General features: G+C 38.9%; 1 long non-coding RNA gene across 2 annotated transcripts; it reads right to left on the minus strand.

Annotated features, from left to right (window-relative positions):
- Positions 1-1,904: 1,904 nt before the first annotated feature.
- LOC115613963 lies at positions 1,905-27,205 on the minus strand. Of its 2 annotated transcripts, none has more exons than XR_003993582.1 (6): positions 26,525-27,205; positions 26,040-26,156; positions 16,864-17,033; positions 16,126-16,236; positions 14,471-14,545; positions 1,905-2,565 (listed from the first exon to the last, which is right to left on the minus strand). It is a non-coding gene; the product is annotated as an uncharacterized LOC115613963 (long non-coding RNA). The 2 variants fall into 2 exon arrangements; XR_003993583.1 differs by lacking the exon at positions 1,905-2,565 and adding an exon at positions 8,851-9,145.
- Between the last annotated feature and the right edge of the window lie 42 nt (positions 27,206-27,247).

The raw sequence follows: 27,247 nt of genomic DNA on the forward strand, positions 1-27,247 counted from the left end.
TTGTAGAGAAATGTTGGGGGGAGGTTAAATCACTTTTTTAGTTTGGGTTTTTTTTAAGTTTCCTGGGGGTTCATTAACTCTTCTCTCCCTTCTCTCTGATATTATGTTTCCGCTGTAACTACAATCGGGCTGCATTTTATACTTTGCATCTAGCCTAGGGATTGCTGTGGTTTGTGGCCATGCATTTTTAGGCAGCGTTCATCACCAGTTGAACTTTGCATGTCCCTGGCCTGTCTGAGCACAGGGCTGCTATATGTGTGTGTCTCTACCAAGGAGGGAGGATGGGGGTAGCTATCTTGCTTTCCATTTCTTTGCTGATGCCAATTCAATGTGGAAAGGGGACGCAACAATCTAGTTATTGGGTTAAGTACCAAAGCTGCAGGTTTTACTGAAATACAATAATTCAGGCTTCAGTGGTGCCTGGCAGATAATAGACCCCGTGGTAGTAAGTGTTCATAAAGCTTGAGGCCATCACATGCCCTGGACTGCAAAGCAGTGTGACCCTCAACAACCCTTCCCTTTGCTGCCCTTCTGTCTCCCAAACCACAATATTCTTGTCAAGCCATTTAACAAGAATCATGTTTCCTTGTGGCAAGTTGTACCTGTGCACTATTTTACACTCTTCCTTCTTCTCCCTTTATAGATATACATAGCTAGAAGAACGCTCTTGGCTTCTGAAGCAATGCCTGTACTGTTGCATGCCCTTATTTCATATTGCTCTGTTTAAAAATATAATAAAACCCCACTGAGGGTTTTCTGGGGTGGGAAAAAAAATTGGGACGCTTACCCTGTTACTGGAAGAGAGCTTGGAACTCCTGGATCTCTGAGTCTCAGAAACTTAGTTCCAGTTTCCAGATTGCATTTATTTTTGGCCTGACACTCATTTCTTAATGCATGAACACAGCCCTCCAGCTTAAGTAACTCTTTTTGTCTCCCTGGTGTGTACTAACAATGATGTGTTAGGAAACATCAGACATTCACACCCTTGCTCGCTGTCTACTAGACGTACCAAGACCTTTAATTCCCACAAATGTGTCCCTGCTGTATAAAACTAAGAGGTTTGTGAAGTCACACAGCATCTGGCCTAACGTCACCACATCCTCCTAATTTCCTGTCTGGCTCCTGCAATACCGAAGAAGGAGCTACATCAGTTCTTAATTTACTTTTAGCAGATAAGATCCCTGATAGTGAGAATCTTAATCCTACTTTCAAAGACAACCGTGAATGCCTCTCCCAGCAGAGGTAGTCCTCTCAAATCGCAAATCAGATGCTAAAGGCACCATTTGATGTTGGTACCAACCAAACCATTACTGTTTGCTTCCTAATTTTTATTTTTATACACTGTCAGCTTTGCATCTGTAGTTATCACAAAATAAAGAAAGTTCACTTAACAGTACCAGACTGTGTGGGAAGGGAAAATAGGAATAGGATATGTTCTATGTCTCTCTTCAGTTGGCTTCTACTTCCTTGTGGTTAATAGCTCAGGATGTGGTGGCTCTCCTGGAAGAAGTCCCATAATTTTATACTGCTTTTATATATGTTTAGAGATGTGTGTGTTTTGCTTTATATGTATATATATATAAAAAAATTGTATGCATAAAGGAAATTAGAAATTATCTTTTCTACATCACTACATTACTGCCTGTAGTTCTCTTAATAGAATGAGAAAAATATAATTCTGTGCCAAAGAGACAATATGCACACACTGGTAAGAGAAACCCTCCTTTATACCAAACAGCACTAGACAACCTTGCTTCTCTGTTTTCTCTGCATGTTTTGGGGAGATGCCATGTGGGTAGTATCATCGCCTCAGAGAATCCAGAGGTGCTATTGTTGGGCCAATAGATAGTGTATGAAGCAGGTTTGTCATTACAGCCATACATTTTGTTTCTTTAATGGCTCAGCATCAACGTTTCAGGAAGGTTGTACTAATCAACCAGCACAGATCTCCAGAGTATCCTTAGAATAGATAAATGCCAAACTTATTTTTCCTGTTAAACTTTAAGGGCCATTGCACTTCCATGGGTGGGTGTTTCCAGTCACACAAGTACTTGCATCTCAGACCAGCTGAATTTAGGGGAGTGCAAACCAGCCTGACGCAATGGATGCAAAAGTTCACAGGTGAAATGAGTTCAGATGATCTTAGTCCCCCACGGCACATGAATACATGTAATAAAACAGCAGTGCACTGGCACCAATTTCTCACTTCTAGCTGCAGGAGGTCCAATGGGTGGAAGGAGAAGAAAGAACTGTGTCTGTCTGGGGCCAGCAGCGGGTGGTGGCCCAAGGTCAGGTGTGATCCTCAGTAATGGGTCAGTGGATGTTATGACAATCTCATTGTGCAGCTGCTCTCCCTCTTTCTAAGATATTCTAGGAGAAAAAAAATCTCACATGCATTTTATTTAATGGAACCTCTCCATGATGTCAGTGAACTTGAGCTCAGATCTTGCAGTCGGCTGTGTATAAGCAAACTGATGATGCTCTGCCTGGAGCCATGATGAAGTCCACGGGGCTTGGTGTGAACACAGCAGTCTGGCCATGTGGTAGCAATTTCAGGGCCAGAGCCTGGAAAGAAATTGTTTGACATCTTTATAATGCAATTTCAAACCTGAAAGTAAAGCAAAGTAAATGAATTCATGAATTAAACATGCATAAAGGCTCAGAAGTTGCTATTATGTCTTTCTCTAGCCCTGCGACCACCAAAAAGCATTTCTGCATCCTTGCATTAAAATAGGCAGGCCAAAAGTGGGTGATATTTTTAGTGGTGATGCAGCACACCCTGCAACAGTGCTTCTTCAAGAAATGTGGTGTTGTGCATCCTGCCACTGTACATATGCACACTAACATAGATTTGCCTGGCTCTTTTATTCTTTGTTAATGGATAGTGACTTCTTTCTGTATTGTATAAAAATGTCTCTCGACTAAATTCCTTGAGCTATGAAGCAGTTGGTGTTGTTTTGGTTTTTTTCACCTATATCCTGATGGACAGCAAAATCCAGGGTGTGACAAATGGCACCTTCCAGGAAGGAATATATCCTTAAGAATAAATCCATATCTCCAAACTCTTTCTAATTTTATAGGGCAGCCTTTCATTCTAGATCTGTATCTACTGCAGTTTTGTAAAGACCAGATCTTATTTCTCAGTGCTTGTGAATTACAAGCATTACAAAAGTTCAGTTACAAAACTTCAGTTTCTGTTTATTTGAGAAACCTGGCTGAAGTTTCTTGTTGTGTTGTGTTGATATTTAGTCTCAGAATGCAAAATGTAGCTAGAAAATATAGCCACAATTTGGGTTCAGGAGCAAAAGGCAAAGAAATTACTCATCCAGAGGTATACTTTACATGCAGTCCAAGAGATCCATCTCAGTGAAGTAAGATGTACTCTTTTAGGGTGGAGAAGGTATATAAGGAAGGCTAGATTAAGGCATTTATAGTTTTGGAATATAACCCTGTCCATGTTATCAGTAGATTTTATGAAATATTGAGCCTTAAGCAACAACTTAAGCAGTTGTTACTGAAGTGCTGGAGAGAGAAACTGATACTATTTCTTTAAATACTTTAAATGTTTGACAGAGATTGAAGTACGCCTTTCCTTAGTTTGTTGTAAATGGCCACAGGTTTTGCATAGGAGCAGATAGATGTGGTTATAAACATGCATCTACACTCTACATGTTTCTAAAAGCTCTCATTACAACATTATATCAACAGCTATGATATCTGGACATTTTCTTCTTTGCTGCAGCTATAAATCATTCTTCTCATAATGCTGAGAATGCTTCATTCCCAGCTGCCTTCATATGGAGGTTCTAAGTTTCCTAATCATAGATGAGTTTGTGCTTCCTTATCTCTCTAATCTGGGTGATATCTCCAGTGTGGTTTAGTGGTTCATCATTATTTCATCAGAGCATTTTGGAGCTACCCACGGTATTGAAATGAAATGACATAGGTAACAGGGAAAAATGCCCTGGGTCTTGCATAGAACACATTCAAATCATGTTCTACTTTGTTGGGTTTTTTTCTCTAGATTACTCTGCACCTTTTTCAGATGCAAATTTCTTTACCTTTAATTAGCAACAAGTTTCTGACCAGGGTTTCAGAAGAGAAATTTGGAGGGCAGGAAGTGTGGGTGTTGCACAAGCCGTATATGCTCTGCCTCGAAAAACCTGTCAGTGGTTTGCAAACACGAATACAACAGAAAGGATGCCTGAGAGGTGGGTCAGAAGTTAACAGGATTTTGCCCTACTATGGAAACTTAAGCTGCAGATCGGAAAGTGTTTATGTGATATCACAGTTTGAGTGACAACTGTCAATAGGTGTTGGATGGAGGTGAGGTCAGTATAGATTTTTTTTTGAAAGGCTGTCTGCTGGTATTGCCTGTCATGAGATAGCTGTCATTTCCAAATCACTCCATGCATTCAGCAAATGTAAGGCATCAGCATGCTGGCAAAAACACTGAGGCAGCAACTGTTATGAATTTAAGTTTTAGAGATGGTGATACTCTAAGTGTAGGGGATGTAAATTTTCTAAACTTATAAAATATTTGGGAGGCCCAATATATTTGGCAAAGCATTAATTAAGGTTTTTTACTGAAATTTGTGTGTGTTTTCTAAATTTATGGTGTGCAAATCAGTCCTAAGACTTTTAATTAAGTACCCCAATGTCTTTTATGTTTCTTTTAATGGACAGAAAATGACTTTTGCTCAAGCTGACTTTCATTGTACAGTGTTATGCATTTTTCATCTGATGTGGGGAAAAAATCAATTATTTTAAGAGTTCTGTTCTTCTGGCAGTTCATTTAAGTGAATTCTTACTGTGTTAAATGATCATCAGTATTTTCTTTCTACATAGCAACTCTTGTAAAAGTATTGTAATGCACACAAAGAAGTGTAATTTGCCATCACGTAGAAATCATTAGTCTTGTGCTTTTTATGGACTCGTGAACCTCTCAGTTTCAGCCACAGCACTTTAATTTCGGTTTGGGTAAAATTTTGGGGGAAATGAAAATGAAAGATTAAGTAATAGGGAAGTGCTCACTGATTTGAATATATCTTTTATTTATTGGAGCTAAGAGGCTGTAATTCTGATGAGCCCATTTGTCTCGCTGTAATTCTAACAAGTCCAGTGGAATAAATGATGGATTGCCTCCGTGTGACCTCAGAATCAGGTCTGCAATAGTTACAATGTGCTTTGCACTGTGCAGAATTGTTTGTGTTGAAAGTCACACCCACAGATGTGTAATAAGACTTCATGGAAAAGTAGAATCTGACTTTGTTGATACTGAATTATGTTTTTGACAGGCATATAAAAAAGATTAATTTGACCTTTTGCTTAAGATTCTGAATTTTATCTTCCAAAGCTGTAGAAGGAAGTAACTCCTTCCCCCTTATCTCAAAACTCCAGGTTTCCTTTAGGTCAGGGGCTGTTTCTGACGGTTGCTTTCACTAAACCATATGGTTTTGGACATTTGTGTTGGGGAGAGGGTCTACAACTTTGAGAAAAAAATTCTAAAAACAATTGCATTCTCTTCTACCTGTCTCCACAAGTACAAGATGAGAAAGGCAATTGCTAAAGTGACAAGTTCAGCAGACTACAGTAGGCTTTACACATATTTGTGTGTGAAGTATTCTTCCAGCATGGAAAAGAGTGGTAACACATCTCAAGTAGAAATGCACTAGTTTTCGACCCTATTAACAATGCTTGTAGTATTATTAAGCTTTGTATTTGTAGCAATTAAAGTATTAAAAGGCATTTAAAGTTTAAAGCAGCCTCTCAGACATCAAAATTGGCCAAACACATAGATTTTTAATATAATGTACTTCCAGGATGATGTTTTCAGAACTTTGAGTCACACTTCCTAATCCCAATTGTCTATGAATGGTCACAAACTATTGGAGATGTCATGTGCACAACAGCAGTCTCCTTAGAATAGATGTACTATTTCATAGGTTGAAATTTGCTGCGTAGGGGTTTTGTTGGTGTTTGGGGGTTTTTTTAAGATGCAGAACTGATTTAGGTATGCTGCAGGTCCTTTCAGGTTTAATTTTACAATGTTTACATTGGAGCAGCTCAGGAAGAGGCAGATGTCCAAGGGTGCAGGCTCAAGAGGTCTGATGATTCATAGAGAGATGGGGTCGAATGTTCCTCTCCCACTGATTCATCCTTCCTCTGTCGTGGCAACCGACTGGGTGGCGTGCCCAGAGTTGAGGGCCTGGTACCTCGCTTTAAATCATTATTGATTTCAGTTTACATGAGCATCCCTGGCTGTGAACTGCTGCAGCTGAGGGCTCTGATTCACAACCTCTGTCAGACTTGAAAGTGGTGGCTGAAGAAATTTCTGAGCACAACAGCCTCTTCAACAATTGCATCTAATTCCATGCAAATTGGGAATCAAATCCTGGAATATTTTGCTACCCATTTGTGAATAATTATTCTGTTTTATTCTGCCCACTATTTGTATGCTTGAGTGGGAACAGCATAAAACAGATATAATACAAGTTGAAAAACTGCTCAAAGATCTCAGAGATCCTTTATTTATGGGGTAAAGGGAGGAAAAAAGCCATACACTCAAACATGTGACCATATCAAGAAATGGCAATTACATATTTTAAAATATCTGTGTTAGAAATGTTTTTAGTGAAAGAAATTTACTTACATCTTAGTGGAAAAAAGACACAGGAGAAAATATCTTTTTGTGGAAGATCAGAAACTTTCCTCTGGTACAGGTTCTTATGGTCAAGAATGTTTGTCTTTTGGTGGAAAAAGATACAGACAAACTTTGAAAAAGTAGATGTTCAAATGTCAGGAATATTATTTAAAAGAAAAAAGTGTATGTGTGTTGGGGTGGGGATTGTGTATGTGCAAAGAAGTGTCCTATTGAGATGAATCAGTTAAGGGTCCATCAAACTATCAGCTGTGATGATTTAACCTGTCTATAAACCCATATACAGGTGAAATAAGTAAATAGCAGCAGCTTGCTGACCCCCTGATTAATCTGTAGATTAGATAGAATATGGACCCTTATATTTTACGCAAAGGTTGTGATATCTTCTAGTCTGAACTGGGATTTCAAAGGGGAGTTTATTTGATTTGTGGTTCCTCCATAAAAATACCCCGCATTGCCAGCTGCCCATAATTCATGTGTTGTCTAAACCACAGGCATGCAAACAAAGCAAAGCCCATCTTGCAATTTCCCCCTACTCCTCACACATAGAAAAAGTGCCATATTTCAGTGCTAAGGCAGCTGGTTCTTGCCAACTCTGATTCTTGGCCTCTTTAGACAGCTATTGAAGATGTATCTCTATTCTTTGGCTACATGGGATGAATTTGCAACCTGACCAACCACACTTAATCATGCCCCTGTGATGGCTTGTGCATGTGAGTGGGCGAGAAGTCGGTTATACCTCAGACTTCTCTTTCCTCCTCTGCTTCTCCTTCACTCTGGGGTTAGAAAATTTCTCATCTCCCAAGAATCGCTCTGTTCCCATTGTGCCCTGGCAGTATGCAGAGAGATGCATGCCCAGGCTGTGTGCATCCCTTCTTTCCCCTTCGCCATCCTCTGCCTCTTTTCCTCTGAGACCACCCGGAGACAGTCCAAAAGAGAACAGTAAGACTGGCAAAAGGAAAGGAAAAAAAACAAACCAGAAAATGGCCTAAATGAGAAGAATGGAAAAGCTGGGTGGTTTACTGGCAAGGGAAGCAAGAAATGGAGGTGCAAGAGCAGACCATAGTATCAGTCTTCAAACTTTTGAAAGCCTGCAGCAGGCGGTTGAGTCTGTAAATTATTTGGGGGGTTTTCAGGTCTACAGGAGATGAGAGGCAGTGGTTAAAGTGCAATAAGACTTAAGAAAAGCTGCCTAATGGCAAAGATAGCTGGGATAGACAGGCAGTGGCATCTCCATTGTTGAATGCTGTTACCAATAGTTCAGACATATATCTGTCAGCAATGGTTGCATCTGATTTGGGATGAAGATGTGGACAAGGTGGTCTTTAGGAAGATCCTGACTTGTCCTGCCTCAGGAGATGAGGTCAGAAAGAGGTGAAACAGGGATATGGCAGAACTAGGCACAGAGTAAGATGCAGTTAGGCTGCACGGAGATGAGTGTTACTGATACTTCAAGTATGCAATATGCCTGTACAAAATGTTAGTTTAGCATTGTGTATCTTTATGGTCACATTTCTGTCCTGGTATCTATAAGTCAGTCATCATTAGAGAAGGGGTAAGAAGATGTAATTTCTTTCATTCTTGTAATGCAAGTATTGGGTGTGAAGATTGCAACCTGCGCTTGCCACATTTGGAACCTGTTACTGCAGTTCATTTGGAGGTATCCCTGACCACCTGGAACGGGTTAGTGACATTCTGCTTTTTTAATGGTATCTTGACCTGCTTCAAACTTACATTTTATTTACAGATTCATTTCGAAGTGCTGGTTTTGACATACCAAACTCTTTTTGGATTGGATCCTGTATGTCCCTGAAATTACCTGTCTTTTGTATTTTGCTTCAAGAGCTCAAATTACCTAGAAAATTTTAAGTAAAGGTGCCTTAAGCCCTACACCATAGGACAAGGCCTTGATGATAGGTTATATTTGGCTGTGTAATACCTTTCTTCGGTGTATGTTGCCCTTCTGGATACTGGGCGGGGGGGGGGGTCTGCAAAGCAAGAAGCATGAACAGAAGAGGTATGTTTTCTTTTAGTCTGATTCACCTGAAGCCTGCCTTCATGTTAGAGTAATTCAGACAGCTGCTTTGGTTAGGTTTTTGCATTTTATTGTAAACACATTCAAAAACATTCCATGTGACTCATTAAGTAAATAGGAGTAAATGGATTAACCAAGTAAATAGGAGTAACCATGTAGTAGGTAGCAGTACACTGGCTCATAGTGTTTGTAAGAGTTTTGAAATCTGGTTTTGCATCTTTAACTGGACATTTAAATATAACTCTTTTTTGTGGACAATCTGAGTAGGGCATTGACAGCCGTATGTGTTAGACTATGCAGAAGCCAAGCAGCATTATATGTGATGGTTGTTCATGGCTTTTTTTTCAGTTGCCTGAGTTGCTGAATGGAGCCAATTTACTGTTGGCTAAAAGCTGAAAGTCTCATCCACCTTGCAGAACGTGACTCCTCCATCCTGGGACTGGAGGTCTCTGAAAAGAACCAATGTCAAGTACAACCCACACAGTATGCATAAAGCAATGCTTCTCTAAGAGTTGATTTATAATTTACCTATTCTAGCCCTAGGCAGTGAGGAGGAAAGGCTCTTCACAGCAATGGAGTTTCATTATGGAAATAGCACAAAATTTTTGCTGATTAGTAACATTCTTTGGGTGTGTTTACTTAATGGTGGCACACCTTTCATGACACTGCCTTTCAGCTTCTTGCTGCAGCCACACTGGTTCCCAGGGGCTGTTCCAAAGTGGGCCAGCATTGCTTTAACTGGCTGTTTAGGGCAGTTTTACGTTTTGGTCTGTGGAGCCTGTGATGGCAGGGAAGAAAAAAAAATTGCATATCAGAAAATACTGCCAGCTCTAATGTTGAAAAGAGTTTGCTCAAGTGTCATCTTTTTTTAAGGGGGGGACCAAAACCTTCAGCTAAATTCATATGTCCTAGAGCTGTTATTATTTTATAACTATTAATCTCAGCACAGCACATTCCCTAGGCTTTTCCTTGGGCAGCTCCTCATTGACTTCTTAACAATGTGAGTTACTCCAAACAAGAACTGGGACGTATTTGCATTTGCAGCTCTTCTGCATGTTATTCTTCAGTTTCAGGATATACTTGGAATCATAGAACCAGCTAGGGTTGGAGAAGACCTTTAAGATCATCCAACTGTTCCCCCAGCACTGCCAAGGCCACCACTAACCCATGTCACTGAGGGCCTCGTCCACACAGTGTGTGAACACTTGCAGAGACGGTGACTCCAGCACTGCCCTGGGCAGCCTGTTCCAATGCCTGAGCACCCTCTCAGTGAGGAAATTGTTCCTAATCTCCGTCTAAACCTCCCCTGGTGCAGCTTGAGGCCGTTTCCTCTAGTCCTATCGCTTGTTACTTGGGAGAAGAGACCAACTCCACCTCAGTCCATCCTGCTGTCAGGCAGTTGTAGAGAGTGATAAGGTCCCCCCTGAGCTTTCTCTTCTCCAGAGTAAACCCCCCCAGGTCCCTCATCACACTTGTGCTCCAGGCCCTGCACCAGCTCTGTTGCCCTTCTCTGGCCCTGCTCCAGCACCTCAATGTCTCTCTTGTAGTGAGGGGCCCAGAACTGAACACAAGATTCGAGGTGCAGCCTCACCAGTGCCCAGCACAGGGGAACAGTCACTGCCCTGGTCCTGCTGCTGCACTATTGCTGATACAGGCCAGGATGCCGTTGGCCTTATTGGCACCTGGGCATGCTGCTAGCACACCTGCTTGAATAAAAACAGGAATTAGAAAAAATAAATATTGAAACAGATTAAGGATTTCAGAATTTGTTCTTCTTGAATATTCATACTGACAAGAGCTCTGCATATCTGCATGCCTTGCTAATACATTGCCATTTTTTTCTCTTTTTTCTTTTTTTTTTATTAATATGGGCTCCTTTTATTTGTGTGTTCTCCTGAATTACATTTTCTCTAAGCTGCAAACATTATCAAACTTGCACTAAGCTAAATATCAGGAGAAAAATAGAATAAGTAAAAATAAAGAGAAAAAAACCCTGCCTCTGCAGCTGGCAAGGACCCCTAAACAGCAGGACCAAGCTGTTCTGCTCTGTGTGGGAGGAATAACTTGATAGTTAGCTCAGATTCAGCAAGACAGTTTAAGCAATGCCCCCAAACTGCTTTGATGTAATAGCTCTTCATTACCTGGAAAAAAAAAAAGCTAGCAATCTTATGCATTGACTTCTGGTACGTGTCAACCAGACAAGCCATTCACCGAAGGAGCAGGATAGAGCTGAGGAAGACTGGCAGAGACACTTGTTCTACCCTTGCTCTTGCTGCTTCCCGTGTGTCTGGAAATGGTCCAGATACATGCAAGAAACATCTGACCTCAAGATATCAATGAGCACTTCAAAGTGACGATCTGTTCATTCATTTTGACTGCCATCATGGCCAAGGCATTGAGAAGATGACAAACCTGATCAGGACCATGCTGTGTATGCTCTCTGAGGTGAGGCAAATTGGAAAGCTGTATAAATCGTGCTGACAACAGTGATAAACTTTGCTCCTCCCCTGCTAATAATATTGTGACTGAATAAAGGAATTCATACCCAATTCATGCTCCCTTTAGAGACTTGGAATTGGACTAAAAAATGCTATTTAACACTTAAATGTAGCCAAGTTCTGCTTTTTCCAAGCAGATAATTCAAGGAAGATGGGGCCAATTGACACTGAGGAGGAAAAAAAAGAAAGGGTGTTCTCTCTGTGTTTGAATTGTTTTGCTGCCCAGACTAGAAAAGCCCAGGTAAACTTCATATAGTTTTATGAGACTCTTAATGGCAGGCATGATAATTCAGGCCAAGACAATACAGGCATGGGAAAAGCACGGGAGCACCTTGGTAGTGGTTAATGAGAGAGCTCACAAAGTGGAAAAACTCAAGTGTTTCGGGGACCTAGGGTCATAACATCAACTGCATAGCTTCTGGTGGCTGCTCTTGGTATGATTTAGCAGTGTATGGTTAGTGTTTCTGAGCTTTCCTTGGCATGCTTGATGAGGGAAGGCAACTTCTTGTCCAAGCATTGTGTGCTGCTGCTAGGAAAAGAATTGAATGAGTAATACAAGTATTGCTCAAAGCCAGAACCCTTGATAGAGTAAATCAGCTCCCTGTATTTCAATGACTAATACCATTGATTATCACCAGCTGAGAAGTAGGCCCTGAAGAGTATAAAACAATAGTGGATTAGAATGAGCAATCTATTTTCATATATCCAGAATGATTATGTCTCTCTAGAGATGGGGCCAGGCAGAGTTACAGTCAATTATCACTAGTTCCTTTTCATTGGAAAAGGAAAGAAAAATAAATGGTTACATCCACACATCTTTGTGCTTGTTTGCATCAATATTGGTTCTAGCTTAAAACTAAGAGACTCTGGAAATCAAAATGCTATCCACTTTGATTAACAATGCACACTGTTATGCTTATATCACTAAATTCTTATTTTCATTTAATTGCCATCACATACTCGATCTTTATTTTCCGTAAAAAATCAGCTTTATTTACACTAATTTATGCTTCTCATACCAATTTTTTTAAGTTACACCTGCAGATTTTTATCTGCTTTCCCTCAGCATAAAAGCCTCGGGATCAGCACTTCTCCGTTCTCCCATGAAAAGTGATGAGGTCTTGCAATGGCTGAAGTCATATGATCTGTCTCATCGCTGCCTTAACCAGACACCAGGAGCAACAGCATAAAGCAAGTGCTGTTTTGGCAGCGCTTTCCTGAAGTCCCCGTGCAGATGCTCTGCGCGTTTCACAGTAGAATTAGTAACAGCAATCATTGTTGAAGACTGAAAATGTCCCTGCTCAGGACTGCTCCTGGCAGCGAGCGATGACAAATCTGTTCCCTTCACTTGACACCGTAAGATGTCCGTGTGCTGCAAAGCTGCGTGGTTCTGAGGCACTAAATCACATCATGGGAACAAGCAAAACTTGGCTGTGGTACCTGAGGCTTTCCCTGCCTGACATATTACACTGTCAGGCTTTACAAGGTGCAGTAGATCTCCACATTTGGACTCTGCTGCACACCCTGTACTTTCTCCTCTCGCTCATTCTTTCATTAATTTGTCAGATGAAGTTCTCTTTATTCAGAGTACATGTATTCTTGATCTGTACATAGAGAATTTAGTAAAAGTTCACTTAAAATGTGTGGCTTGAATAGATAAGCAGTCTTTCTGAAGTGCTCTTTGATGAATTTTAAACAGTAGCACTGACTTGCACTGCTCGAAATACATATGCAATGCTTTCTTTTACCTGGAACAAAAATTGCCTCAATAACTGTTCATAGCTCCTAATAATGTCCTTAAAAGTACAGCTTTTAGGATACAGTTAGATAACTTTCGTAATGACAATTCAACTTGAAATTTCTTAGCCTCAGCTAGGGGAGAAGATTTCATTAATTTTAGAGTAACCATAGGTATTTTTCAATGCTCGTTTTAGAGGATACAGCTAAACAGAGCAGTTGATTTTTAGTGCAACACTGTTTTGTCAAACCTAACTGCAAATCCAAGAGTGTCTGTTAGTTGCCTTCCGTGTGTCCAGCTCAGAACAGTATTAATTTAGAAAAATGGCTTTTAAACCAGTTTGCATCGTGAAAAGAACAGCGTTCAGAAAATAAACCCCAGGATTTTCCAGTGTGTCAGTGATCCCTTTAGCATGTGTTTTAAATAATTAAGTATTTTAGATGACTTACTAGTTTTATGACTGTCCATTAAAAGACAGTGTGTTTCTTACTGTTGCTTATATCAGTTTTGCTTCTTTGATTTATGGAAATTAGCATGAAATGGAAATGGCATCTCCACAATATTAGAAGTATTATATATTTCAGTATTTTATTTATTGAATCGTGGTCTTATTGGGTGCAGGTTGTCAATAAGTGACCAAAACTAAAAGTCTGTAGAAGACAACTATCATAGATGGTTTGCACTCTGTTTTGGTCTAATCCGATGAAGTCGGTAGAAGTGAATGTGTGTGTGTGTGTGTGTGTGTGTGTATACATATATGAGCTATCTTTTGTTCAGAGAGCTTTATTTCCTTTATATTTTTCTTTTTTTTTTCCTCTCACATTGGAGCTAACTAAGTGCAGGTATCCCAGGTTGGATGGAGCTTTGAGCAACCTGGTCTAGTGAGAGGTGTCCCTGCCCATGGCAGGGGCTTGGAACCAGATGAGCTTTAAGCTCCCTTCCAACCCAAATGATTCTATGATAAAATGGCAAAATACAAGTTTAATTCATTTTGAAGACAGTGTGTTATGTGTTTAAGAAAGGAAAAATAACTTGAATATGGGCATCAGGATTTGACCATTTCACAGTAAAATAATTCAATTTTACTAATGAAATGAAGATGCCTTGTGTGAATAATAACATCAGCTTTTCCTTGCAGTCAGGAATCCTCCGCCTCCCACCTAAATAGTAATAATTTTTAGAAGGTCAAATTTGGAATTATCTCTTTGGTACCAATTACACAAATCAGAAGAGGAGGAGCTGAGAAACCCACTTCTGTTTTAGAAAGCCTTAATCTGACAAAGACTCATGTTAAAAGTTAAGTACATGCTTCTTGTCTTTGAGCTGAATGGATATCATCTGCTTTTCAGCCGAGATTCCAGCCCAGGTTCTTAGGGCTGTCTCATGTCATGAGTAGGTTTGTTGTTATCCATGAGATCCTTCAGCTTTTCCCTCTATGCCTGTTCATGAGAGCCTGATGACTATAATAAAGTAGGACGCTTTGTCTTGCTCCCTTGGACAAGATTAGAATGAAAGTCTAATTTCCAGATATCTTTTACCTTTATTACTTCTCCTTTGTGGTTGCAGTATTCTTCTGTCTTTAGGGCTCTTAGCAAGAAATTTTCAATGAAATTCTAACATTAAACAAAACCAAAAGGTATTAGAGTTAAGAAAATTAATTTAAAAGAACAGAAATAATTTACTAAATGTCTGTAAATTTACTCCTCTTAGAGTCTTAACTGGATAAGTCATTCTCAGCTTTGTTAAAAAGGGCAAAATAACGAGGAAGAACACATACTGCATGATGGTAACTCTGTTCTTTAATCAAATTGCAAGCATCCCCTGCTGAGCACTATGAGCTCCTTGCCGCAGCTAGAGGTCCCTATAAAGCCTTGCCAGGGACATCCAAAACTGACTTGGATTTTCTTATCTCACTTGGGATTTTCTTATCGGAAGGCTCAGAACCTCTATTTCTAACCAAATGGTCACCATTAGCACTACGAGCTAGGAACAGTAAAAATGTTCAGTCACAGAACTTTTAGGTTGATCTCACTATTGAACCCAGAGAAGGGGACCTGAGATTTCAGTACACTCGAAGTTCAATTTCCCCTTTGGAGATGACCAATAAACTGTGTAACATTTAGGTTGGATATTAGGAAACATTTCTTCACTGAAAGGATTGTCAAGCACTGGAAGCGGTTGAGTCACCATCCCTGGAGGTATTTAAAACTGTCTACCCCTGACAGCACAAAGGGTCTCTTAGCAATTAAAAATCACTTGCCATCACCTCTGAAATCCAACCAATCTTGGGATTATGTCTCCCAAGAGTTGTCCTGAGCCTGCCTTTGTTGTGACTGTTGCTACCCGATGAGGTCTTATTGCTACCTGTTTCTGAGTGTCATTTGACCCTAACAGGTGACCGTGTATTCCCAATGAAGGGCCCATGTCTTGGGAAATCTTTGATCTGAGTTTGCCCTATACAAATTATTCCACAAGATTACTTTGTCCTGTCAGGCTTTTTGTGTAGCTTATTCTTCCAGGCTTTTACTATGTTAAGTCCTAGGATAAACCAGAAACATTTAGGAAGTGTCAGAACCAGCATTCACACGCTCACTACTTCTAGTTAATTGGTGATCAGTTAACTCGAGGCAAAAGAGACCCACATTAAGTCGACGCTTACTATGACTTTCCAAAAGTGCTTTTTGTTGCTCTTTCTCCTGAACTCTTGGATTTCAGCAGGGAACCGAGTTAGAATTCTCAAATAAGCTTAACTGTAACCGACCTTCAACATTTCCAGTCTCTTTCTCCCAATCAAATATTCAGAAAAGGAATTTTTTTCCTAAAAGCTGGTGTGCCAGTCCAGCTGAATCAATGCACTTTATCACGGAGAACATCTTTAAAAACATAAGAAAACTTCCCTTTCTATGGAAGTAAGTTAAAAGCTCGGTTTTGTTATTTGTCATTAATAATTTCCCACTTGAAATTACTATATACTTCTCGAGCTTGAAATGGTGTTGAAATCAGAGTCTTCTGTGTTGATCTCATGCATTTTACTAAATGCCAGATGCACAGTATATATTTGCATTTGTTATGGTTGGGTATTAAAAGACAATTGCAATTATGAGATTGTGCAAGTATTATGGTATTATGTAAGATCCAAAAGTTAAAATGAGGTTTCGGAAACTAGTCCAGACTCTCCTGTTTTAATGCTTACCAGGGGTTCTCCTCTTATAATGAAAACCAGGCAATACAGTCTTTTGCCCAGACTTCCTGGCGGTGGGTTTCAACAGCACTTCAGCAGCGGAGAACTGTATCGTATCCCATTCTGCAGAAGATGAAAGCAAGGTGCAGAAAATCAAATTATTTTTCCCCAAGGTCATCTATTAAGGGAGGGGCAAAAATAAACTCATTATCATTCACATGAAGTATCACAATGACACGTTTCTCAGAATTCCCAATATTGGCTTTTCTTGTGTAAAAGTTAGTTGTGAAGAAATTCTTAATAACAGCAGTTTGTGTCAGGCATTTTTCATTTTTGATAGTAGAATGTAACCATTGCTTAATCCTCTGCCTTTGTTCTTTAGAAAGTAATAGTTTAAACCACACGCATAGATCAGGTACAGGGGGAAAATCCCTCCAGTTTTAGATCACTGGCAAGGATATGGGATGTACTGCATGTTTCATTTGCTGTATATCATTGAAAATACAGAGGACTTCACAGCAGAAGTGTATGTTTTAGGTTTGCACACATTTGTGGGAATGTTAATACTGCGTTGTGGGAATAGTGCTGAGTTCCCTGTTATCATGCAAGCAATTGCTAACTGTAGACCTCTGACTTTGTAATTTGTTCTTTATGGACTAGCCTGCAGCCAATAAGCAAAATCAATAGTCTTTGCTGAAAAGTAAGCAAGTGCCAGTGTGTTATGTGACAGGTGAAGATACATGTGCTTACCAGGGGTCAGAGGGCCACATCAAATTTCTCTCTGACTTCTTTTCAAAAAGCTAAATCCATTTAGGGAGCATTCGTCATTGGAAAATGTTGCAGTGGGGAATTAGACAGGCTTCTGCTCTTCTTTTCTCATTTAACGATGTTTGTTTTCAACAGTCTGTTCAATAATGTCACTGAGAAGAAATTATGTGAGAAGAATAAAGTGCTTATAGTCTATTTATTTATTCATTCATTTCTGTAGAATAACACTAGCTGTTGCGTTCTCATGTTTATTAATGCTATTGTGGCAGTCCAAATATTTGTTTGTTCTCATTTTCCTTTGGAAAAAAGGTGTGGAACAGATTACTTACTGTTTAAGCCTAAGGTGAAGGTTACACAGCTCCTAGGAATCTTACCCATTCTATAAGCTTTTGTTTCCTATCCTTGAGTACAGCACCTAACTATATGCCATAATTTTAATGCCATAATTTTAATGGCACGGTTTGGGAAGTCTCTTCTTTTCCAAGTGGAATGACCAGGATTGAGGCCATTCAGAAGTCTGCTAGAAAATCTAACACCAGCAGCCGAGATGTATAGTGCTAGTCTGTGATAAAACAGGCTGCTTGTGGTGGATGCAACTGGTGCAGTTTCCTCTTTTGCATCAAGTGCTGAATGTATTTCAGTGTTCTGAGGTCTACAGAAATCGCTATTCAAACCAGCCCTTGTCTCTCAACATAGTAGACTACAATGAAAGGCAGAAAGGGAAAGGGAAAAATCCAGCAGAGGAGTTTTATCTGAAATCCTGAAGTGGCTTAGGCTGATAAGCTATCAAAGAAAAGGACTTTCAGTATTTAGAAGTTAAAGTTATATTGTCTCTTAATATTTAAGTGCTTAAGTTATGTTCTTTTGAAAACTTTCAGTCTAATAGCAAAAATGATAGAAGGCTTAATGCCATTGTTTGCTTCTTATTGAATGTAGTTGCTCCATTTAATAGCCTGGACTGCTGCCATCATACTATCATATACACATGTGCACTCCCAGTCAGGAAAAACAAACAGTTACCACACAGGTTCAATCAGATTAAAGGTTCCCTGTGTGAGAGCTGAATATCAAAAACCAGATTGGTGTGCTAGATTCCTCTTGTGTCCTGTTTGATTTTTAACACACATAATAGATGTCTCTTAATTTTGCTACCTAGCTTTCTCTGTAGCTAGGGTTTTTTTGCTGCTGACTGCACAGATCATTATCATTACCATAGTACTTTCTCTCAGTTGAGCACTGCATCTGAAGATGCTGAATGGTACTTGATGCTTCTAGAAAGCTGTAGTTGAAGCCCTTCGATCTGGGTGCTGCCATGCTTCATGCCACCCCTTGATCACAGTTTCAGGATTCACAGGCTGCGTTCGACACCATGTTATATCTGGTGAATGTTCTGGTGTTCAGTAAGACAAATTTCTAAGGTGACTCACAGACCCTCTCAGCCACCAACAGTAAGAAATAAGGAAAACCCATTTTCATCATCTTCAAACAAGACTGCTGCCTTCTTAGCCTTTAGCTACAAAACATTAGAATAACACATTTAGCTAGAAAACCTATAAGCTCCACAAACTTCTATATCACTGAATTAAATTACTGCAGGATCATCTTTTTCCTACACTGATTTATTTTGCCAAGAAATAGTTCTCTCTTGACATGAATTCCCAGGCATGTGCTTGAATTTGTGGTAAGCAACTGAGGAAAAGCAAGGGGCAGGATTCGGATCTTGTAGTTGATTCTCAGGGAATGGGTCTGTGAGCAGACTATAAACAAATCAAGAACTTGCCTTTCCATCTAAGGGGTTGTAAAAATAAACTTATAATGGAATTTTATAGTTTGTGAAACTAAAAGATAAACCTTCTTATCCTCCTCTTCTCTTCATGGGGTAACACGGTTGCTGTTCTGCAGTGACAAGATGAGATAAAGCTAAAGTGACTGGCGACATCCCCTGAGCTCGAGGCTGCAGAGGGTTGAGGTTAAGCTTGAGATTTGCCTGCTCAAATCCTTTTCTTTTCTTTTATTTTCTTTTATTGGGTCTTAAACCTTTCCCACACTAAATAAACACCCTTTTATAGGGTTTTTCTTCACAAATGGCAAGGTTTGTAGCCTTGTATGAAAAACTCTTGTTGCTGATTCAGACTAAATGCTTCTTTGTTGTTTCTAGTCCCTCTGTCCCCAAGGGCTATGGACCCTTGAACAGTGCCACATGCTAGTACTTGGCCCTGCTCCCTTGCTGGGCTTACATCAGAGCTTTGGGTCTAAACTGTTTTGAACTTCATATCCTGGATCTAGTTTTGGCCGCTTGAATATATCTATTGATCTTATTGTGCAATGCTCCAGTCTGTGCTGCCACATCTTCCCGGATCTCGTTACTGCTTTGCTACTGCACCATCGTTTGGCTGGGTAGATGCGACATTCAGAATTAAATAGAAAAAGAGTCTAGTTTAACCAGAAGTCTCTTTCTTTTAACTTTCCCAGAACCCTATCATTTATTATCTTGTCTTTTTCTTGTTTTTTAGTCTTGCAAATATCTCATCAAAAGAAATTACCAGCAAAATTACTCTGGTGCTTGTCTCTTCCTATTTCATCACCAACACACAACATATACCATTTACAATAACAACCCCTATCACTTTTGTGATGGCCCTGCTACGCATTTGGTGTGACACATGCAAAGAGAGAGCAGTGGAAGAGGCGAGCAGCTCATGTTCTAATAGATAACAAAAGTTTGAACATGCATCCTTCTTGGCAGCGGTCTCCAAAACTGTGATCTGTTGAGATTTTGAGGGCTATCCAGATCATGACACTTAAATATCGTCTTTCTACCCAGATCATCAGCTGCAAGATGTTCTTTTTTCCGTATCTTCATTCTGGACACATTAGAATCAAACAAAATCTTCCTTAGAGGAATACTTTATTACAATTCTGTTATCCTTTCTTTCTCAGAGGGTGACTATGTGACATGTCATGGGTTGTATGTGCTTGCAACTACAGAAAATGTATCTTACTCTCAAATTTAGCCTTGCTCTGGAAGGGAATCAAATGAACCCATCTAGAAATCAACAGCATCTGTGTGAGCACAAATCATCTTCCATATGCTTACCTATTGTGGTCCTTAATTTAAATTTGCCAGTTTGCTTTCCTTAAAGCCACCTTAAAGTATAATCGATATTCTTCTATTTTGTTAATGGTACTGCAGTCACATCATGTATTTATGTCACACTTTTCATGATTTCTCTCTTCTTCAAAACATACTGTAAGGATGACATGCTTTATACACATGTTCTTGTAGTGCATGGAATTGTGCTAAATGATAATGATTAGATGATACTGATAAGAAAATATCATTCATATCTATATAAAGCCTAGAGAAGAACAGAGGCAAATTCTAAAATAGTTTACACGACTGATTCTTACCTTAATCATTCAGAAATAGTTTAGTGGAGAATCAGGGACTCGGAATGTTTCTGTGATCAGTGTCTATCCACTACATAAAATTATTCCTGACCTTAGTGGATTTTGGAAAAGGGTCTTGGAGTGACAGAATGGAAATTAGAATGAGATCTGTGATCAGTAAAATTTCCGGAGACCATGTTTAATTGTTTCTTAACCAGTTTGTTAAAGGTTTCTTTTCTGGTAATCATAAATGGGACAAATTTATTCAATTAATTTTGCTTTTTCAGTTTCTAATAATAAGTAATAGTCTGATGATTCATTATTTGGGATTCCTCCTAGAGCAAGTGCTGCAGCTAATACCTTTATTCATATACAGAACAACACTTTGAATCATATGAACATATTTTTGCCAAAGCAGGCCTCTGGTCTGCAGTTTTTCACAGGCAGTTCATTACAAATGCTTATTATTCAAAACTTCACTGTAATGGGATACGCACAACTTCTTTGTGATTGGTGACCATAAATATTCCTACTGATAGAATCATTCTGATTCTTAAGGCGTAAGAATGTCTGTGTATATACACTGGTAAAGCTTGCTTTGCTTTAAGGTGGCTATTTTGCAGGGCTTTCTACCAGGAAAAAAAGGATTTTTAAAGCTATTTATGAAAAAGGGAGCTCTGCATAACTAGAATGCAATTCAAGTCAATTGACTTCAGAAAAAATGAACTCGTGTATTAGGTTGTCTTTACATAAATAACTTTTCTTTACAGAAAAAATGAGATTAGGCTGCCAATTGGATCAAAAATACTTTAAAATGGATTAAAATTCAAGTAGATTTCCAGTGTGAAAAAGAATGAAATGACTAGTAGTGAACAAGGTTCTCCTAATAAGAAGCGTTATATCTGACCAGCTCTCTGCATAAGTTCTACTGCTTTCTGCAGAGCTGCAATATTCACTTCATTTTTTATCTCTAAACAGGCTGAAAAAAGGTATCAATGTTACTTAGCTGCAATGCAAATAAATATTCATAACAATGGCACATGCATAGCTAATTGAACAGGTTTTGTTAATATTATACTAGATATTCATGGACATGTGCCTTTTTCTATAATGAAAATACTGCCTAAGGCTAGCTTTGTTTTTCTTGTCAAGAACAATTTATGTGCTTTCATTTAAATGAATATAAACTTCTATTCTCATGACAAAGTAATTCACCATTAATTTGTGTAAGGAATTTCTTTATTCCCTTTGTGGTGCATTTTTATTGAAAAAGAAAAACCTAAATGTATCTCAGAAATTTTCTCTATGCATTCTGTCTAATTTCTGTAATAACTGGCATGAATGTGTAGGGATTTCAGTGATTACTTGCTAGGTAAATATGGGATATGGGCAGATAAGTTTTTATTTAAAATTAATCTGAAAAGATTTTTCTTGAAATAAAGGATTCCTTCATGATGTTTTAAATTTAGCACACACAATTCAGGAATATATACGTAAAAAACAATGCCCTTTATTTCTTTTTTTAATTCTTGCTTTATTATTTGTAGTGGAGATTCTGGTCCTTAAGAATGTTTTGAAAGGTGAAGAGAGCTAAAGTAAGGTAAAGGCAGATATGACAAATGTAACTGAAAAAATATGATGTGGATGGAGATATTGGCTGCTGAGAAACAGCTGAGGGTTTTTAGCTCCCCTTTATCAGGTAGCAAAGCATATATTCCTTCTTCCATGGGACTCTTATTTCCTCCTTTTATTAACTGTTTACACATTCTTCTCATTTAAATTTCAGTGATGTTACTTAAAGGTAACAAATGGTGCTAAGCACTGATTTAACTAATGAATTAATTCAGATGGCAAATTAAGGCTGTCTAATAAATAGAATATAACTTTCTATTAGAAGAGTGAACCTGAGGCTACTCTGCTGCCTGCAACACCTAGGTTATTGGCTACATTATGATTGTTTCACAAAGTGCCTAAATTGCAATTCTTGGCAATGATCTTTTAATCAAATGCTGATACACACCACGCAGTTCAAGCACTTAAAGGAGGCAAAAGGGAAACGTAGAAAAAGCAGGAAAACATGAAGCGTTACTGGACATGGTGGATCCAAGGCTATATAGTAAGGAATTTCTTGACTTACTTTAAAAATCTTTTCAGTCTTTTAAATTAGTACTTAAAAAAATCACATATTTGGCTTTCAGGAGTGATAAGGTCTATATAGTGGATTTTCAGATAATTATAATGCAAAGCATTATATATTCTCCTTATGCAGACCTGTAGTGACTCCTCGTTGTGTTCAGTTTTGGATTTGGGAGCCTTTTTCTAACCATGAGAAATTAGTTAATGGTGAAACCTGTTCAGTCACAGCCATCTCGCTCCGAGTGAGGGAGGTGACATGTTCTTTGCCATGCAAAGCCTTACCTCATGCCGAATTTGAGATGGTGTCTCAGAGTAAACAAGCTACCTTTGTTCTTCTGCTACTGACATCATTTAGACCATTCAGACATTAATTAATTTGGAAAGCTAGAGAGGGAGAGGTTTTTTCCCATTAGGAAGGGACAATCTAATGCGATTGGTATGGCCTATGGCTTGTGTTGCCTTAAAGTTCAGAGAAGCTATTTTAGGTTAAACATCTGCTGCATCCTGACAACCTGCAGAGTCTGCAAACATCTGAGTGTACAGTATATAAGTATGATACTGAGTTTAGGAGGAGGAAAATTATGAGATCAAATAGGGTAGATTTTGGGATGCCAGATCTTTAGAAAAGCTCTCTGATCTCTGGACAAAAAGGACTGACTCGCTTGTGGCCTGCTATTTTTCTTACAAAAACAAAACCAAACCTGGATGGAAGGTGGCATGAAAAACTCTCTCTGAACAGGACAATAAGAAAATCAGAAGATTGTTATCAAATTAATTTAAGAAAAGGACATTTAATTTTTTACTCAGCACTTGTCTCTTGACTAGTTTTCTAACCACATGTATGTGATTTACAGGGATATTATTTTCTATGTAAAATCATTGTAGATGGAAAGAGTGGGATTTTAAATAATTCTTAAAGACCATTATCCACCCATACAGGAGTAATATGGCTTCAAAACAAACCAGAAAGACTTAAAACACTGTAAGACTTGGGTTTCTTTCTTTATAGAGTTGGATTTTTTTTTGGGGGGGGGGGGGTGATTTGTTACAGTTTGGTTTTTTTCCCTTGTTTCAATATGAGTAACTGCAGCAGAACTTCCTAAGCAGCTTCAAAATTGAGAAGATTCTCTGAATGCTGCTAGCTCGCGAAGTGAGGAGGGGGCCTGGAGGGTAGACGTAAGCTACAATGGATCATGATTGATGCATTTTCACATTTCTGTTCCTTTCCCATTCTTGTTCATACACTGCTTTGACAATGTCTCTAATCCTGAGAATGACTTTTGGCTGTTGTATCCTGAATGTCACCACATCCCTTCACCCACGGGGTTTTTTTGTTTGGTTGGGTTTTGTTTTGTGTTTTTGACAACATTTCCTGTCATGTCCAGTTTTTTTAACTTCATTTTTTCCCCAGGAAAATATATTCCTTCCTGGGTTTTAGGTTTATCCTTTTACCAATCCATAGCTTAACAGATGTGGGACCTGCATGAGGTAGATTGAATATGCCCTGAGTCATCCTGAGCCATCCAGGTGAGGTCTGAACCAGCACAAAGCATTCCCAGCAACTCCAGCGAAGAACAGCCTTGCCACGGGATCCAGCTCCGGTTGAGGACAGCACAGGCCAGTAGCAAACAGCACCCTTCTCATGGTCAACATTTCCTCTCCTAAGGTTCACCCACCCAACAGAAAAATGTGGAGGTGCCAGTTTTCATGATGATGTGTAATAGTGCCACCTGGTGATTTTTAACATCTCCAGTGGGACCTTTAGAGTGCTCTGGCCAACTTCAACTCCCTTCGTGTCCACAGGAGTTGACTTTATGTGGAAGCGTTTGGGTCCCTGCAGGATGCTCTTGGAAATACTGGCTCCTTTGTTTTCCATACATTGTAAACATCATCCCTTCTCCCTCTCTTACCCAGTCTTGCCCTTTGTGTCATTTGGTTTCCAGTCTAGCAAGTGGTATAATTGCACTGGGCTGATTGTATTTAGATGAGTACTTAAACAAACAAATAAACAAACAGAAAAAGGGGCTGATTCAGCTTCTTCAAGGCCAAATAATGCCTTGAGGATCTCCAGGAATGGTGAATGATTTGTAGATAACACCAGGTAGCGATAAGAGGCAATAACTCTGTAAAATCTTTAATTGAGTCAGATTTCATGACATTGCTCTGCTCTGCGTGTGTTGAGAGAGGTAAACCCGTGAGTATTCCACAAGAATTACTGCATTTTCAGGGATATTAGCAAAATAAGAACATATACTTCTTCCAAATCAATGGTCATATTTCTCAATTCAAGTTGCTGAAACTGTCCAGACTGTCTAAAACAATACAGATTTTTACCATATATAGGGTGTAAAATCATGTTTCGTAGCTTAATGTAAAACAAAAGGCTTATCAGTAAACCCTTTTATGATGTTGCTACATCTTACAACCTGTCCTAACTATTCCTGTAAAAGCTATTTAAATACTGCTTGAGAGAGATACTGTATGTCTGGCAGAGAAGCCTTTTACAATCAGCAACGTATTTTTGTGTAATGTATCAGGAAAATATTCTGCATACAGCAAATGCAGGAAAGTCTCATATTGTACAGGATAAAAAGTTGAATCAGCGTGCACTGCTGCATCCTTTGCCAAAAGAAGTGTTGCAATCAGATGTTAACCTTGCTAATAGTTGAGAACTGAATTTGATTCTTCCTGTAGCTACTCTCTTCCTCACAGACAAGCATATCGGGAAGAAGCAGATTTGCAAATGGATTACATTCTTTTTGTTACAATGCACTGGGTGGTTTTAGTTGTATTTTTTGCGTGGTTCCATGCAGTAACAAAACCTGCAGATCCTCTGACACTCCTGTCATTGGATATGCAAGATTTGAAGTAGAAATCTGATAAAGATGTATTCTTATTGTAATTTTAATATTCCCAGATTTCACTAATATTAATATTCTTTAAAAGGGAAAGCAATACAGAAGCCATATCTGGAAAGCCATACCTATGTTCATCTGATGTTTGCTTCATGGGTAACCTTATACCAAACCTCATCTTTTTACAGATCTGCTTCCCATCTGATATATGGGAACAAGGAGGCCAGTCTCCTTTAGCATTGTGCCCAGAGACTTGCTGATGCGAATGTTATATCTTTTTGCTTCAGTTAATTTAGCAAAGCAAAAAGTATTGGACGACATCATTTCTATTTCCCTCTGTTCTGCAAGGCTGCCAATAGCCATGGGAAGCGACAAACAAGAGAGTAGTTCTGTGCCTCTCCTGTTTCTGTGAAACTCCTGATCCACCTGTTTGGACAGAAGTGTTTTATGGAGCTTTGCTTGTTCATGGCCTTTCCAGGTCCTCAAGAAAAGGAAAACTTGTTTCTTTGCATCTTGGCAAAAATAGGGAAAACTCAATGTTTTGCTTGTTTACTTAATCCCACTGCAATCAGATTAACAGCTGAAGTCAAATTCATCACCTCAGACCGCATTAAAGGTGTTATACCATCATGCCATTTAATGATGTCTTTTATGGTCACAATAAGGTATTTGTAATGAGAGACTAAAACTTTCGTGTTTCTTAATTAAAGAGATTTTCTAAACTAGTTGTAACCTGCATTTGGCCTTATGATGCCTCCCAGAATAACAATGACCTACCAGTTAATATGTAAGGGCTTGTGACTGATTGTTGCTCCTCTTCTTCTGCATATTAAGTAGTTTCATTAATTAATATTCAGCTTGCTTGCCTCTTGCACACAGGACATCATCTTTGCACTAGGTTCCCAGTAGACAAAAGAATAATTGTAGTTTAAATGAAAAGCTTTAGAGATCCCTTTGAGTGGGGTGTTAAGATTACAAACATGAAAAAGAGTTCAGGGGCTAAAGAAATTTAAGAGTCTCTATTGCAACAAAAATGTGGCTTTAGCTGGTTTGGTTTGGAAAGTCAAGCTACGTATTATCTATAAGAATGCCTTAAATGTATTGTTTAGAGGCTTATTTGGGTAGAAACCGCAACCAACTGTTTGAAATCTATGCTTTCAGGTATTTCAGCACATCTACATTCCCACTCTTTTTTCCAGAATAACACTATATTTTTAGGACTGGTTTTGACATATTTTATTTTATTTTATTATGTTACTTACTTGATGCACACTCGTATATGAGGTCTGATTTATCTCGTTTCCAGTTTGCACAAATCAGATCAAAGTTTCCAATTCAAATCTATTTCTTGATGAGCTGAAGAATAAAATGCTATACACAATGACTTCTGTGGCTTTCAACTAATTGTGCTGCCAGGACCAGCTATCAGATGGCAAAAGCAGTTTAGCTTGATAACTCTGCAGAAAACCAGAAAACACAGCAGCTCACCCCGGTGCTAGCCCTTCTAACAGTTAATACTGAGCGCAAGTATGTCTTTATTTTGGAAACATTGATTCTACAGTCGTTTTCTTTAATGAATGTCATTAATTTCTACAGCAATGACATTCTAACGTTCTCCACTGCTGTAAGTAAAAATTATAAGTAAATTTTTGATTTTGTGCGTGTATGTGAGAAACTAACCCACAGAATACACACATTTATCCTGCATTCAGAAATTTTCAAACTACTAGAGAATTGACCACCACATCCCTATGCTGTGGTCTGACCCTATTTGCAGTTTCTTATAAAAGCAAATAAAAATACATACGTTACAAAATTCACCCGATCAGAAACTTAAAGTTTAGGTGTCTGCGCAGTCACCTATAAAGCAGATCTGTTTCGCAGCTGCACGTTAGTTTATTTTTAAGGTAGTTCCCTTGTCATGGGACCAGGAATTGTTTTGTTGTTCATTTGCTTGTGCCTTTTTTTTTTTTTTTTTTTTTTTT

The sequence above is a fragment of the Strigops habroptila genome, chromosome 10 (assembly GCF_004027225.2).
Source record: "Strigops habroptila isolate Jane chromosome 10, bStrHab1.2.pri, whole genome shotgun sequence".
In the NCBI taxonomy this organism is placed as follows: domain Eukaryota; kingdom Metazoa; phylum Chordata; class Aves; order Psittaciformes; family Psittacidae; genus Strigops; species Strigops habroptila.